The sequence below is a fragment of the Durio zibethinus genome, chromosome 21 (genome assembly GCF_047325235.1).
Source record: "Durio zibethinus cultivar Kanyao isolate XHJ-2024 chromosome 21, ASM4732523v1, whole genome shotgun sequence".
Lineage (NCBI taxonomy): Eukaryota > Viridiplantae > Streptophyta > Magnoliopsida > Malvales > Malvaceae > Durio > Durio zibethinus.
Genome location: NC_143182.1, coordinates 17,006,861 through 17,017,975, shown reverse-complemented (window position 1 = coordinate 17,017,975; position 11,115 = coordinate 17,006,861). Strand labels below are relative to the sequence as shown.

Sequence of the window (11,115 nt, the reverse complement as noted above, 5' to 3'; positions counted from 1 at the left end):
GGAAGTAATGAGCAATGGTTCCATCAAACATGTTCAATCCATCTAACACATTATTAGATGCATGGTTGTATTTGTCAAACATCAATCAGATACAAAGACGGATGACAAAATTAATTAATAACCTAATTTAACTAAAGAATAAAAATTAACTGAAACTTATAGCAAAAGATTACTTACTCAAAGCAACAGAACAAATACTTGAATAAAAATTTGCTACAGTTTAGAAAAGAATTTAACATTAACTACATGCAAAAGATAAAAACTTTCATTGTAAACAATACAATAAGATTCCATTCGATAGTTGTTTTTGCTACTAGCTTTTTGTTTTCAGAAGCAAAAAGTACATTTGGGTAGAAAAGACAATAATACTTTAAAAGAATTAAAAATAAAAAATATTATCTCTTGTAGAACAAAATACTATGATTCCTCTTTTAATAGAACAATTATACTACAAATTCTATTGCATTTAATTATATATATTTTCAAACAATTATGACTTTGCTTTCTCCCTTTTAGGTTTGTTCTTTAGAAACCTTTTAGGAAGCCAAAAACAACTAGAAAAAACATAATAAGAGTAAGGACCAATAACAGCCTAAATTCTCATGGCCATATTTGCATCAAGTCTACTGGAAGAATGACCATACAGTCTAAGCAGGAAAAGAAGAAGAAAAAGAGTTTATATTTTCATTTTTGGTACAAAAAAGCTGGGAAAAACCTTTTGCACAAAACCTGTAACAGCTAATAAAGCTGAAGGGTGCGATTCTAGAAATGATATACTCCTGCAAGTCCAATTATTACCTGTGCACAATATCCATAAGAACAAGTAGACCCAACTCGTGAGCCCTATCTATCAGTGACTTACGATCATCAAGGGTTCCAAAATGGCTGCTTGGTGCAAAGAAGTTTGTCACATGATACCTACAACATATTAAATGCAACTTGTTAAAAGTAGAAGAGGTTAGTTTCCATAACCAAAACTAAATTCTGAAGAAATATTTCTGTTTACATCCAAAACATAACATTTTAATACAAGTTAACAAACATAAACAGCAACAAATAAAGATGAGTAGATATTTTGATGGAGATAATACCCAAATCTAGCATAATACAAGTGCTCTTGAATAGCCATGATTTGAACAACATTATATCCAAGTCTTTTAATATGGGGAAGCACATCATCTCTGAAGTTGGCATATGTGCTAATTATTGGCTCCTGCATCTTAGAGTTGATAATATTAAGAAAACTAGGAAATGGATTAACCATATCAAAATGTAGCATGGAAGATAAAGACTGAAGGTGTCTGTGGGACAAATTTTCTCTGAATGACAGTATAATGAAAACTAGAGATAAATTTTGGTTTAATTGCAAATTTAGGCTTCTTAATGGGTTTTAGAAATGGGTGAAGAATCATAATAAACTGCAATCAAACCAACTTTCATGTTATTGATTTGAAACTGCTATTTAAGATATTTCTATACATAAAGCAGTTAACAGAGATCCAAGTCACTAGCTATTTGGCATTTGCATTATCATTAACTAAAGTAATACTCATTATTTAATAATACTAGAGAAATGTTTTTTTTTTTTTCATCTTCATCTTTTCTTTCTTTCTCCCTTCTTTTTAGGGCAAGAGTTAGTTGGATTTGAACTCAGCTACCTTGAATAATTTTGCTTGATTCAGAGACCACCCCATTAAATACTTCAATGCCTTTATGTCATGAATTCTAGTAATTAATTATTGTGAAGGTTGTAGTACAAACCAATAATTTATTCAAACCATATACACATGCAATAGGATCAGCGTAAAAAAAAAAAGCATCATACTTAAAGGTTCCTGATCCACAGGTCATGATCAAAAGGTTAAATAGATTGTTGATCTACAAGGAAAGAGTTGCAAGTTCTCATAGTTTCTTTTTATTCTGACTTAAAAAGTGGAAAAAGGAAATAATAAACAAGTAGCATTTGAATGTAAGCACAATAACTTTCAAGAGCCAAACTTATATTCATCTATAGGTAATTTACCTTCACTTGAGAACCATGGGGAATTGGTGGTGAATCATCAGCATTATTAGGCCAAAAGATCTCCCAGACACCAAACTCATTCTGTTAAAAAATAATTAATATTTATAGTATTAAACACTAGATGTTATTTAAATATAGAAATAGACAATAGATCACTACCAATGTAAATCAACACACATGTTTACATTCAGATTCAACATTAAGCTAAGTGTTTTGACAAACCAAACTTAAATAACTTTTAACTTCTTTCAGCATGTGCATTTAGAGAAGATATAAGCTTTTACTTATGAATGGTTGGTATTGCAAATACTACAGTTTCTTAAGGCATACATCGTAGAGCACATTGGTCAGAGTCAGAGAAAAGCAAGGGAGACAATAGCTCATTAAAAGCAACACAAATGATGTGTAGTTCATCAATAGATATAAAATTGCAAGAAAGATGCCTCAAAAACAAAGTGCAGAGTTACTGATATTTTGATAGCACCAACTCCATCTTGTGACTGCATTATTTATGTAATGTATAGAAGGAGAAGATTCAGAAAGCAATCAAAGAAAATCACTTGTAGGTGCACCTACTAAAGTATTGCTCAATTAATTATGAACTTCACTTAATGTCAAGTAACCCATCAATGGCAGGTCAGTTCTTACAGACATGGAAAATATCAATTCAATGCACACGTGGCATTTATTCTTGCATAAGAAAGTATAACATACCCGGCTCATAATATCTGCATTAGGGTTCCAATTGTTAAAATTTCCAATCAGTGCTACTGATTGAAAAAGAAAATGCAATAAACTAATCACAAAAATTGAAGAGAAAACAAAACATCTAGAAGTTAATAAGACTTTTTTGATTGCATAAAAGTTAGTAAGATTAATGGTTAAAATCTCAAAATGTTAAAATAATGCATAAAAAACCCTAGCTCCTAGTGCCCACTCCCTGTAAGTTATTCTTGTCTCACTGAAAACCAGATGAGATTATATAAAAAAAGAGCAATATAAACTTATCATAAAACAACTTCTAAGACTAAAAAAAAAAAAAAACATGAATGGAGAATAACATTTTACTAAAAATTAAAGTTAACAAGATAGCTATTAAGCAATGTAATACAAAGAAATGATAAAGGGAACAAGGAGAAGACGTTCACAAATAAATAAATAAATAAATAAAATAAACATATAAAAGTGAAATAATAGAGAAAGGACTAATTCTAAGGGCTTTAATAAAATTCTCAATTTTTTTCTTGCAACAAAGAACCAAATATTTGCTCCACACTTTATTGAGCATCAAGGAACTGATTTCTTTCTTAGATTGATCTGCCTAAATTTTAAACATATAAAATAAAAGATCTGGAAAATCATTTACACTATTTCCACACAAATCAATCACAAGAATATTTCAACACTAATTTTATTTAATTGAAAATTACTCATTTGAACTGGAAAGAGTCATAAATCAAAACAAATTACATTTAGCATAAAAAGTAACAACATGCAACCATGGGAGCTACAATTAATATGGAACATTACAGTTATGAAAAATAAGCCCATGCTAACAATTAGATATTTGAAAAAATGATAACCTGCATGTGAAGCCAAGCTTCTCATAGCCAAAAGAAAATACCTCCAAATCATTTTCATACTTGTCAATTTCCTCTAATATTTTCTTGTATTGTGCATATTTGTAATTAGATAAAATATACAAGGTGATAAAAATGTCTGAGGCACGTACCTTATCTACAACATCGTTAGACAATTCCATATTCATTGATCACTTTGCTAAATACAAACATTGTAAGAGGGTCAGGTCAGGAGCATCAAACCTGAGTTTCCCGTTTTTTGTATCAAATGCAACTTCTTCTCTCCAAAAAAGACACACCCGGCCACTCTCCCCTAACCCAGATCCCGGCGCCGTTCACCGCCACCGTTCGGCGTCAGTTGACTCCAAAATTTCAGCCGTGGACTCCTCTCTTCCTTCTTGTCTCAGATTCAGCCTCTGTTTTTCGCAAATCATCTCATAATAGCTTGGATCTGAAACTTTAACCCGAAATTTTAAACCGTCGTTCACCCTCTTCTCGCCGTCCGGTCGTCCTGAAACCAAAGTATGTTGTTTCTCCCCTTCCATCCTTCCTTTCTACCAGTTCAGATCATCCAAAAGTCTCCTCGCCCGCGCTGACCTCCATACACCGCCGTCGCTCCCACCACCCAAAAAAATAGCTCCTTTCTCTCCTTTCCCAAAATCTTAAAAATACTCTCCCAAATCACTCATAAAAACAAAAAAAAAATCCCATGACCGAAAGCCCTTTTCATCCTCAACGGGCCCTTTTCTGTTTCTTTTTTTTTTTTTTCCGATGGATTCCTCAATAGAGGACTGTGGTTGTTTGCAATTTTTTTTTTTTTTTTTTGGCTTTGTTGGCTTGGTTATTTGATTTTTTGTTTTTGGCTGTGACAGTTGCTATTTATTTTTTGGCAGTTTCGATGGCTATCGCAGTAGGGCGGTGGGTGGTGAGTAGGTGGGAGATGGGAGCTGTTCCTGGGGGGCTAGTTGGGAGATCGGTGGGGTTGGGTTGGTGATCGGCTGGCAAAGGAAAGGGAATGGGATGGTGGTGGCGGTTTAAGGCGAGAAGGTATGGTGGTACACATGGTTGCCTGTGGAGGCAATGGCTGGTTGGATTTTTGGCATTGCCTTCTTCGTCCAAAAATTGGCCTCCAAAAAAAAAGTGCCTTTCAAAAGTTTTTTCAGAAAAGATTGGCCTCCTCTCTTGCCTCAATTTTTCGCCAGATCCAGTTCAAATCCCCATTTTTTTTTAGATTTGAGAAGCCCTTTAATTCAAATTTTTGACTTTATGAGATTTGAGAAAGACTTTACAATTTTTGTGCTGACAAGTTAGACAACAAAACAGTGGGCAATCGACTTGAATTCAACAGTGAAATTATTTGAATTTTGACTGTTTAAGTTTCCAAGCTTTCTGGTTTTTTTTTTTTTTATTTGACTTTTTTTAAAAAAATTAAAATTAAAAAATAGAATAATAAGAATTCAAAATAAGATAAGCTACAGTATTTTATTGAGCCCTCTCAAATAATTTGGATAAAATAATTTTAAATTTAAATTAATTAGAATGAGATTTAATTTGTTCGATTTATTTGATGGTTTAATAAATTTGAAATATTTATTAAGATAATAATTAATGATAATATTTTTTAAATCGAGTAGATTCAAATAAAATAAAAATTGTTTAACAAATTATTTTGACTCAATTTTAAAATTAATCCGAACAGAATATGATAAATATACATTTTTTGTGTCATATGAAATGAATTATTGTGTTTTGAAATTAGTCGGTTTATAGTTTATATTTGGCAACAAAATAAATGTTTGTTTCAATAATTTCAACCAATCATGTAGTTGAGGATAATGTTGAGGCAAATGTAGTAGAAATTTTTTTTTACAAAATGAGATAGCCCTATTTTGTTGGGCAGCCTCAAATATTTTGTATTTAGAAAATTAGCATTTGTTTTCATGGTTTGTGCCTTTAAACAACTTTTATTCAAATAAACAAGAACAAAACTTTAGACTATTAAATTGCATATGGCTTGAAAAGTCATGAAGTTGTCACCTTCGAAAACTTTTAAAACTTGTTTTTCTTTCTAAGTTTTTACATAACTTTCCATTGTCTTTTTCTTTCATGCAATTTTCTGTAATATTGTGCTTTGGTCAAGTCAAAACTTGGACCCTTTGAAATAGTCCATGTTGACCAATTATATTGAATTTGTTACCTGGAATGATTTTCTACCTATGTATATTTTATTTTCATTTAGTAAAAGTTAAAGCAAAAGCTATATTTCAATCTATGAAAAGGCAGGCAAGTGATATTTTGACTGAATGTTGTATAGAGCCATATTGTAAAAGGGAATATACCTTTTTTTTTTATTATGTAGTTAGGGAATCAAAAGCTTTACCTGTTAACAATTCTAGATATGATCATTTAATGGATCCAAAATTCAACTAATATGCCAAGTTAGGCAAAGTTTGTTCCCTCAAATTTTTTCTATATCAAAATCCAATACTACTTTTAAAGATAACTCCCCAGGAAAACACAGCTATAAATTTTGGACACAAGATTATTATCAATGAGATTTATGGCAAGCGTCGATTATTTCTGATAAAGTAGAATTTAGATAGAGATACACCTCTACATATTACTGCAAGGGTAGGTTAGAGAGAAACTGATGAAAATGAAATCATTAGCAAGTTTGAGATTCTGAGAATGGTTAACAAAGAAAACAACATAGTTTTGCATGAAGCTCTTAGGAATATTCATCTTAGAGTGGTTCAACTCTTGCTAAAGGTCGATCATAAGTTGGCTTTTTCAAAAAATTTTGCTGGTGAATTGCCTTTGTATCTTGCTTCTAGAGAAGGAAAGCTAGAGATAGTGAATGAAATTATGACATCAACAAATAAGTTTATAGCTTGTAGGGGTTTAAATAGCCAAACAACTTTACATGCTGCTGTAATTGAAAGCCATTATAGTAATTTTCATGTTTGGTTCATTTATTTTCACAAATTTCTCTTACACAACATTGTAGTTCTTGTTGTTTTAAAACTTTTGCAATTCTAATTTCTATACCAAAATAGAGATATTAGATCTCTGCTAAGTATTTCCTTTTGATAGTGCTTCTGGTTTTCTTTATTTTAACAAGTTTTCTGCGTAAATGTAAGATATCATGCAAGCCCTCCTAAGGGCCAAACCACGTTGCTCAAAGAAGTTAACCATCAGGAAGAACCTCTCTCCACTATGCAGCATCTCTAAGAGACCATAAAATAGTGAAACAATTACGGGATCTTGATAATAGTGTTGTATATATATTGTACAAACATGGTCACTCACCACATTTTGTTACAGCTAGCAACGGTCATGTTAATGTTATAAGAAAGATCATTTGAAAATGTCCAAAATCTATAGAACTTCTTGATTTATGTTGGTGCAATGCTTTACATGCTGCTATCCTTAGTGGGAAAGGTAATGTCATCAGGTATATGCTGGAAACAATAAAAACAAAAGGACTCATAAACTAGCCTAATAATGATGGAAATATGCCTTTGCATTTGGCAACTATTGCAAGGAAAATTTGGATTGTTCGATACTTGATAAAGGATAAAAAAGTGGATCAAAGAACCAAGAGCAAAAATGGCTAAACTGCATTTCATATTGATCATTCCATAAGAGAATCGTGTCTAACAGTTCCCAAGGTAAGAAGATAATTGACTAGCTTATATTTTGTTTATTAGAAAATTAGTACACAATGCACTTTTTTAATCTTGGTTGTCACTTTTAGCTGCTGTTATATGCAAGACCAATTCATGCATACCATATCAAAATTTTGATAATTACTATATTGTATAAACCAATCTCAATTATCTAGAGAAAATTAAGCTCCCCACCTATTTGGAACATCAAAAAAGACATTCCTCCAAGCGCAAACCATGAAGTAGAAGATGCCAAAATGCAGTCTTACAAGCAAATGGGATAGATCCTTAAATCATCTTCATTTAAGTACTTATAACATAATATTATTATATAATTAAACTAATAATATAATTATATAATATTTATTATATTATAATAAATATTTAATATATAATAATATCATATAATGAAATAAATTAAATATATTATAATGATAAACATTTACTTATTAATTATTATAATTTAACTATTATATTTAATTTATTAACTATTATTATATCTATTAATATTTAATATTAGAGATTGTTATTAAATACTCATAACTAATTTTATGTACATAATATTAATTGAATTATTAATAAAATTAATAAACTATAATTAATATAAACAATAATATTAATAATAAATTTATTGATATTTCATAAATTTTTTATTAATAAGTAGGAGATTTGAACAATTATCTATTTCAAATTGTTATAACCTTTTATTTTGTCATAAAACAATTGTTTCTGGTCATAAAAGCTTATTTCAAATAAAATAATATAAATTTACTAATATCCCAAATATTAATAAGTAAAAATATATAAAATAAATTTATTTTTTGACACGTTCAAAATAATTATGACTATTTGAATAATTATATATTTTCAATCATTATAATCATTTGTTTTGTCATAAAAATAATTATTTATCTTCATATAAGCCTATTCAAAATAAAATAATACTAATGTAATAATATTATGAAATTTAATAACTGATAGATTTAAAAAATAAATTTCAATAAATAAGGTTAAAATTATTTTTTAACTGTTTTACAAATAGTTTATTAAAAATTATAGAATATTAGTGACTAATATTAAAAATTATTAATAATTATTTAATATACAAATTATTAATAATAATTATTTTATGACAAACAAAAAGTCATAATGATTTCAAATAGATAATTGTTCAAATTGATATAACTATTTAATTAATCTGTTAATCATATTAATAAATTAATATTATTAAATTTATTATTCATATAATTGTTTGAATAATTATTCTGTTTTATATTAATAATTAATTAAACTAATATTATTTATTTATTAATATTATTAATCCTTATTAATAATGATATTAATAAAGTAATCAATTGTTATATATATACATAATTATATATATAACATATGCTTCAATTGGAAATATGACGAAGCTTGTGACTATATATTAATTAAGGATAGATTTATAAATTTTAAATAAATAATTATTTATATTTAATAATTAAATAAATAGCTTGCATAATTTATTTATTATGAATTATATTAATAGTCATATACTTATAATATCTATTAGTCTATGAAATATATTATATAATTAATATATTAATAAAATAATTAAGTTATGACCTTAACTATTAATATATATTTTATTATATAAATTATTAAATTATAACTATTAATTTATATTAATATTTTTATGTTTATAAAATATTTTAAATTATATTATTATATAATATAACTTATATAGTCAATAAACATTTAATAATATATTTGATAAATATACAATAAGTTATTTATTAAAATAACTAATAAATTATATTCGATATATTAAACTAATATATAAAATATAATTAATATACTATAGTTATAATATATATAATTAATATATATATATATATAACTATATATGATATTAAAAATGAATTATTAGATTGCTTGTTATAAATTTATATAATAATTTCTTTAATTTAATAAATATTATTTAAAAAATTTAAATTAATAGTTTAAATCATAATATTAATAATATTAATATTAGATTTAATATTATTTAAACAAAATTATTTTAATTTTTGAACAGATTAAATAAGCAAAAATATTATATATATGTAATTATAAATAATACATATATATAATAATTCATTATTTATAAATTATATTAATAAATAAATCTATTTATTGACAATTATTTTATACTTTAATATAATTTATAATGCATATATAACAGTTACTAGATTTATATTTACATATGCTTTCGAAGCTGGTGCAATTTTGAAATACATAGTGTTAATTTTTAATATTCTATTAAATAAATTATTATAATATAATATAATTAATTAAATTATTTAATAATTATATAATATAACATTTTTAAGAATATTAAATTTATTAATATTAATAGCATTTTAAATTAATAACAATTATTTTAAATATTAACAATTATTTATATTTAATTAAAATAAGGAACTATATTGTCAATATTTATTTTAATACTAATAATTAATCAATATTAATATTAAATAAAGACTAAATTAATTAATCTTTTAATTATAATATAACTATGTGTTTTCCTTGTTGATATTGTAAGAACACTTTCTATTCAACCATTATTATTAATATTAATAATTCAATATTATTATTAAAATATAATAATATTAAAATATTAAGTTAAATAATTAATAATTAATTATTTTAATTAATAAAATAATATTAAATAATATTATTAGTAATATTAAGTTATTACTTAACTATTAATTCATTATATTATAATAAAATAATATACTTTTGTTTTGTCATAAAATAATTATTTTTGTTAATATAAGTTTGTTCAAAATAAAATAATATTTGTTCGAAATAAAATAATATTAATTTATTAATATTTAGAAAATAAATTCGTAAAACATTTAAAAAGTAATTATGCTTACCAAACCATTATAATATAATTCATAATTTATTATTTATAATATAATATATAGATTATATTATAAATCATAGTTTTATTAGTGTATGTTTATGATATAATTGTAACCGAAAATTATGAAAAAGAGGAAATTTCTAAAACTAAGTTAACTAATTTATAATATAAGCAAAATTATTTATTAGTATATACTATTAGTTTAATTATGAATTATATTAATAAATAGTAAAAAATTAATATTAAATATTAACTATAATAGATTCACTAAATTATATTTTTAAATATAATAAAAATATATTTAAAAATATAATTATTATAAAATATATTTTTATAATTTACTAATATATTTTAATTATATAATTAATAAATAATTTATAAATAAATAATTTTTATTGTTAGTTATTTTAATAATGATTAACTTATAATTATATATAATACTATATTATAATTATAATATTAATTATTGTAATTAATAAAAACAATTAGATTAAATTAATTATTAAATGTTTAATACTACAATTGTTATAGGTTATATGTTAATATAATTATATTAGATAATATAATTTATATATATTTAAAATTAATTAATTCAATATATAATTAATATTATTATAACTAAATAATTTTAAAATTTTATAATATTCTATTAATTATAATGCAAATAATTATTAATAAATATTAATATTAAATTATTATAATTAAACAATTATATAATTAATTAACTTATTAAACTAATATCTAATTAACTATTATTTAATTTATATTTAATTAAAGTTTAATTATTAAATAACTAATAGTTAAATGTTCAAATAATAATATTATTTAATAATAATTTAGTTTAATTATTATCAATAATTATTAAGTTATAAAAATATATTTATTATTAAAATTTGAATTAATAAATTAGTAATGTATTTAAATATTATATTTATTTAAATATTTAAGTTA

General features: G+C 24.7%; 2 long non-coding RNA genes across 2 annotated transcripts; one reads left to right on the top strand and one right to left on the bottom strand.

Annotated features, from left to right (window-relative positions):
* Positions 1 to 23: 23 nt before the first annotated feature.
* LOC111293524 (uncharacterized) lies at positions 24 to 3,712 on the bottom strand. Its single transcript, XR_016331699.1, has 3 exons — positions 2,024 to 3,712; positions 799 to 918; positions 24 to 42 (listed from the first exon to the last, which is right to left on the bottom strand). It is a non-coding gene; the product is annotated as an uncharacterized LOC111293524 (long non-coding RNA).
* A 272-nt stretch (positions 3,713 to 3,984) lies between these two features.
* Positions 3,985 to 4,948, top strand: LOC149512950 (uncharacterized). Its single transcript, XR_016331700.1, has 2 exons — positions 3,985 to 4,125; positions 4,497 to 4,948. It is a non-coding gene; the product is annotated as an uncharacterized LOC149512950 (long non-coding RNA).
* Positions 4,949 to 11,115: the final 6,167 nt, after the last annotated feature.